This window comes from Aptenodytes forsteri, unplaced genomic scaffold (genome assembly GCF_000699145.1).
Source record: "Aptenodytes forsteri isolate BGI_AS27 unplaced genomic scaffold, ASM69914v1 Scaffold563, whole genome shotgun sequence".
Taxonomy (NCBI): domain Eukaryota; kingdom Metazoa; phylum Chordata; class Aves; order Sphenisciformes; family Spheniscidae; genus Aptenodytes; species Aptenodytes forsteri.
The window spans coordinates 1,168,614-1,175,176 of NW_008795318.1; positions in this window are offsets into that span (position 1 = coordinate 1,168,614).

The following is a 6,563-nucleotide window of genomic DNA, read 5'->3' on the forward strand; positions in this document are numbered from 1 at the left end:
GGCTTATACACACAGCAGTGCTGCAAGACACGGGAACATCTCCATTTGCACACCACGGATTTGGTGCCAGAATTTCCTAAAGTGCTGTTACTGAAGCCAGCCATGAAACTAACCACTAGTAACTAAAACCTGCAACAAAGTGAGGTGCTCAAGCCTCTCTGCTGCAGCCGTGCATCTGTGTGGTGTGATAGTACCCTCGTCCAGCCTGTACTCCATGCAAGCAGATAACTGAGAGGGCCTAACATGAAAAGTGTGGGCCGCGCAATGATGCCGCTGTGGCTGTGATTTCTGTTTCTTGACTTTCCAGGTTGCGCTACAGATCTCAGATTTCCCTAACTCAAAGCTTAACTGATGGAGCAGGTCTTGCTCCACACTGAGGGCAGCAAAGAACAGGGCTGGAAGGGACTTTGGGAAGTGACTTAGACCCTCTTGCTCTACAGCAGGATGAACTCATTCCCAACATTTGACCTTTGCAATCCTGACAATCCAAAGATACCAACTCCATGGCCTCCCCAAATTATCTAGGGGATATCTAAGGCTTTGCCTCTGAAAGAGAGAGAGAAAGAGATGGGCCAGTGAAAGACAAGCCTCTGAGCCCAGCTTTTCCCCACATCTCACTGATAACTGGTTGATTATCTTCCTTTGTACCCTCTTTGCCTCTTGCTGTGCTGTTTCAGACAGAATAAACCTAGCAATAATGAACCATCATCAAACTGGCAATTGCTTCCTGCCCAGCTTACGCTAGCAGAGAAAAAGAAAGCAAATGATGATTAGTCGTATGTCTGCACTCAAAGATAAAACCCCCGAGCAGAAGCCATCTGCCGAGGCATAAAATAATAATTCTGGCGCTAGCCTTGTCTGAGTGCAATGCCATCAGCTCTCACCGAAACGCAACGTAACGCAGGCCTAATGCTGAGTTCTAGCAGGTGGCCCATAACGCTGTAATAAACTTCCTGACATTATCGATTTTTCCCCCCAAACTGAGCCCTTTTGTCTAACTACATTAACTTCTGCTTACTGAGCATCTGCGCGTGAGGCAGAGTGCACATAAACAGCAGCTCATTTCAGTGAGCAATCGCTGCTCTAAATATGCCCCTGGTTCCCTGAGCCTGTCCGTACATGCTGTTATCTGCTCAGATGGGTTATTTCAGAAGTCAAAACCAGCACTTGTTAGTTATGGGTGCTTACAGGGAACCCTGACAAAAATCTTAACTAGGGGGAAACTGAAACAGGCTTCCACTGCTAATTATGCATACAGATAGCCCTGAAAATAGGACCCAGGCACTCAATTACCATCGCATACCTTCAGCCCAAATCTGCCCCTGCTCGTGTGCGTGTGCTTCCAAAGCATGTGGCCAGCGCAGCCTTTGCCTTTGCTTTGATGTTCGGAGGTGCATCACATTTTGCCAAAAAATCCTGCTCGCTCGGCCAACCTCATGGCCAACGTGAGACGCTCACCCTTCTAAGGGATGTGGGAAGGCATCCAGGCTGGGCTTGCTGGCTGTCCCTTGCAGCCCAGACTCTGAGCAGGTCCTGCCGAGGTTCATGGGAGCGGGGCATCGCTTGAAGGGGAAGACTTGGCCCTTTGCAGCCCGAAGCAAGCTAAAGCCGAGGTCCCGAGCCATCATCTGGATTTCTGCGTGGGTTTGGAAGCAACGTTACTGCTTGAGACAAGCAGTTGGCAGCTGTACTCCAAAAGGGATCTGGCAGTGACGTTCCCTCTCAAATGTCTGGCTATCAGCTTTAAGTGCAATAAGCTTTACATACAGACTGGAACATCATTACTTTCTAAATGAGACAGAGTTGTTTTTTTAAAGTACTTTTCTGTTCAGGCATTACATTTTCATCTGTGCAGTGACAAGGAGCCACCTAAGGAGCATGAATGATGATGGTGGGGCTGAAGAAGAGCATGTCCTTGGGGTTGACTGCGTGATCAGGGTCCCTGCAGGCAGGGCAGGTTTTAGTGCCTTGTTTTGAGAAATAGGCAGATTGCTGGCCCGGGTGGTGCAGGGAGTTAGTACCAGGTCCTGCTGTGCCCGGTTGCCCTGCATGGAGGAGGAGGGAGGTCTCAAGGACCAGAGTCTTTGCTTTAAGCTAAGCTTAGAAGCAGAACAGGTCCAGCAGAGACACGTAGGTTCAACCTGCAACTCCCGGGCTTGCCTCTCCCAGCGGTGGGTGCCGTGGGCATCCATTGCACCCCCAGCACAGACGAGTGCCCGCTCCAGCCAGGAGCCCTCGTGTTAGGGCTCTCGATGCCGCAGCCACCAAGCTACCACCCAGCAGCGATGAATCACAGCCGTGCCTGGAGAGGGGGTGGTTTGTGTTTGTGTTGGCAAAACCGGCTGCGAGTGGCGACAGGCCCAGACAGCACGAGAGGCCGAATCTGGAAGGGCCCCATTGCTGAGGCAGAGATCAATGGGAGATGGGAGGTTTAACATCTCAGGGTGACGGTTCCTGCCAAGAGCCCTTCCACAATAAAACCAGCAAATCAATCCACCATCCGCTGAGTAACTCCAGATGAGGATTGCTCATTTTGCCTAATAAATACGACCAACACTTTGCTGTTCCTTTAACAGTGGTTTAAGAAAAAAAACCAACACAATTATGCTTTCCTGTGCATCAGATAATCCCATTTCCCTCCTTGCTCAGAAAGGGTCACACTAAACACTGGGTCAACACTTGGTGCAGCAGAGAAGGGCAGGGACATCCCATAGGAGCTTGGGAAGAGTAAGAAAAAGGGCAAAGAAATTATCATTTACAAAAAACAGCAACAGTTAAGCCAATTCCAGATCAACAGCCCTAACCAGGACCCTGGGCATCCTAGGAGGGCTTTTCAGGACTGTGGTGTTGTGTCGGACGGACACCTGTGGAACACAGGCTGGTCAGAGACCGCATGTCCCCACTGCTGAGAGCAGATCCGGGATGTTGCTTTGTGCCATCAGGGCTCAGGTTTTTCCATCTGAGATCCAGAGAAAGCTCACCCCAGCTCCCCATCCAACAGACTCAGATCAATACCTTGATCAGAAAGGGGATTTTGGGGTAGTAGCAGGGTTTATTCCAAGGCTTGAATTCATTTGGGAAGATCTTTATCACATCAGTATCTGACACGGATGAGACAAGACAAGCCGTAAATTCGGCGTTCATAATAGATTTGTTCATAGAAATGGAGAATAAGGATTATTTTATTTCTTATATTAAAGAAAAAAAATGCACAAGAAAGAACAGAAAAACTATGCCCAGGGACCTTGACAAAGACCCTGATTCAGTTCTGGAGTACCTGGTCAGATCTTTGAGGTCAGTGGAGCTAAACTGATTTAAACCAGACGAGAAACCAGCCCTCAGTGAAACCCAGGAGACATTGAGTGCATTAGTCAGGCAGAGCTTGGCTGTCCCTGCTGGGACAACCGGGGTCCCCACTGCCCCCAAACCAATCCAGGGCAGCCTGCATAGAGGTGTCCCCTCGTGGATGTGCTCCTTAGGTTGGGTAACAGCATGTCTGGGATGTCCTGGCAGGGACGGAGCAGCTGTCGAGGGCTATTCAGAGACTTCACTGCCTCCTCTGACCTCAGGAGCTGCCTGCCCGCATTCACGGGGAGATTTATGGCACTGTTTTCCTCTCTCTCCCGGTTGTGTTCAAGTGGCCAAGGGACTGATCCTTCATGGGGCTGAGCATTCCCTGTTCCTGGAGCGATGGGAGTCAGAGGGGCACAGCATCTGTCCGGTTTCCATTGGATTAGGCCAGGATTTGATTCCCTAAGAGGCTTCCTAAGCAAATGTTTTGCTGAAAGCCTGATTGCTCAGTTAACACAAGTTTCCTGTGCCTCATTTATAAAGTTAGTACAGTGGCCTGACAAAACCATCATTGTCATTAATGATAATTGCTTTGCCCTTTTTCCCAAGCTCCTATGGGATCTCCCTGCCCCTCTCCGCTGTGCCAAGTGCTGACCCAACGTTTGAGGTGACAATACATCAAATCCAGCCATTCAAATGGCCTTTCCTTTGAGCAACCCCACTGACCTGCAACAGGGACACAATTAAATCAGCTGAGTTGCATGTCCCATGCAACTGCTCCTTCAGCTGGGCTCATTAACCTGTCGCCCCTTGAGCTCCACCGTCCTGGCCATCGCGCACTGAACATGGTATCTGGGTGCCGAAAGCAGAAGGCCGCGGTGGGACTTACCTGTCCCTGGAGAATATCCCTCTGGATGGAGGAGGACATAGCCAAGCAGAAGACTGCTCTGTCTGTCTGATGCAAACCAGTGTCTGATTCTTCAGAGCCCCACTCTGCTCCCCCGCAGCTGAAATGTGCCTCTGGGCAAAGGATCCTTAGTCTGGGAGGGGGAAAAACCAAAATAGTGTTATTCCCCTCTGTGGAAGGGAGTCCCGCCTGGGGTGGGCCCACACTGGTGGGTCTCTCGCTCAGCATGGCCAAAGCGTGCAAGGAGGTGGCTTTGCGGCACCGGGAGCGGGGATGGAAGCTGCAGAGCACCATGGACCCACCAGCTCCCCACCTCTGGCCCAGTGGGATAATGGGGTGAAACAGCCCAAAAGGACCCTGAGGATGGCAGGGATTTATCCATGGCTACATGGTGGCAATGCCATGGACCGAGGGCAGATTCCCTGCACATACAGCAGCTGTTAGTGTGAGATCCACCACTGATCGCAGCAGCTCCTCCAGTGCCCAGGATACCCGCACTCTTCGAGCCCCACATACAGCTGGTTTCAAAGCTTATCTGTAGTCAGTTTTACAATATAAAGTGTCTTTGTTTAGTCAACAGAACCACTAATACATGTGATTTTGTTGTTAATAGAGCTGTAAGAATTTTAAGTACCTCTTGGGAATGTGTCATTTTTGGTTGGCTTTTTTAGGCATCGCAGGGTGCTGCGTTTGTCTTTGTAAACAAGTATTGAATAAAACATTTTGCGCACAGCCGCACTTTGTACAAGTGTCATGCAGGTTTCTAAAGTTTCAGAGAGAATAAATCAACTGCAAACTGCTGCCTGGCGGTTGACTTCGCTCCTTATAAATAGCTAATTTGGACAACTTCTCTCCACACGTCATATGAAATTCAAATACTGTGCATATCATTAATGCGGTCACACAAATCAAAACTGCTAGAGCCTCTTTTATAAGCCTGGGTTGCCACAGAAATGCCACAGCCGAGGGCAGATCAGCTCCAGGTTGCTCTCCCTTCCTTTTGGAGGCAATCCTCGGGAAACGCCAGCAGGTCACTGCGCTCTGCTGCCTTGCCCCAGGGGAGGAGCAGGAGCCCCGTGGGCTGGGGCAGCGCCTGCATGGTGGCCCAGTTCACTGCTGGTTGTACTGGTCGGCAGCCATCATCACGCAGGGGAGAATTAGGCCCAAACTCAGCCATGAAAAACAACCCTGGTTTAATGAACCCAACGGAAAAACTTTACTAAAGTAAGGGTTGACTGTGCCCGGGTCTGTCGGCTTTGCAGCGCTCAGCGCCGGGCACAGATGCGTAACCTTCCCTCCTCCCAAAGCACAGCGCTGCTGGTCCGGCCCTGCTGAACCCCATGTGGGATGCAAACTTACCTGGTCCTCCCAGGAGGCTCTTAGCGCCGTGCAGGATCCATCCAAGCTAGCCCAGAACTCAGCCCAAAGGCTCTAATCCTGGAAGGTGCTGAGCAACTCTGACTTCTGCCACTCGGCTCTGGATTTTGGCACGTGTTCAGCACGAGCAGGATCGGCCCCTTGCTGTAATAATCAGGGAACGAGGAACTCAGCTTGACTGAATTTCCCCCCCGCCCCCCAATGCAAAAATGCTGTACATTCCTTTATGCAGGTTTCCATAGAGTTGAACTTCTACTATTTTTTTGTTGCCGCTGTTAAAGGGGTCAGCAATGCACTGTACAATGGGATCTGGCTGTCAGGAAATGTGGAGGAATTCAGGGACACTTTTAACATCTTGCTGGTAGGGTTGGAGGGCAGCATTAAAACCAGCATCCTGGAAATCTCCCCACCAAAGAGAAGAAAAAAAGCCCGGAGGAACCCCAGGAGAAGTTATGAAGACACACTGCTTTGTCAATCCTAAGTTTAAATAAGTTATTTCTTCCCTACTTCCTTTGTTAAAATATGATATTCTAGCTTTAATTGCTTCAATCCTATTACTTGTTCCTTTTAGCGAGTGATTGTGTAGCCCCTTGCCGTGGGGAAATCCCCTGACCACGGGTCCGTGTTATTTAGACAAGTACTCTTTCAGAAGTAAATGCCATTCTTAGCATAGGGAAGTACTTTAGGTCTAAAGGGGTTAAGAAGGCCTCCCTGCATTCAGAAACATGCAGGGGTCCCACCGTGCCAGTTCCAGCCTTTTAAACTCTTTCCAGCTTTTTTTTCTTGCAACAAATCTGTCTGACTGCCACCAGGACATAGGAAGCGTGTGCCTGTCAAAGAAATCAAGTTTACTTTTTCTGACTTGTTAACAGAGGCAGGGTATAAATAGAGCTAACTCTGCTCAGACTATTAGCATTTCTCTTAAAATAAGGGGGTAACTTCCTAGGACCTTTAATCCAATGAGGTCCAGACCAAACTGCACTATCAA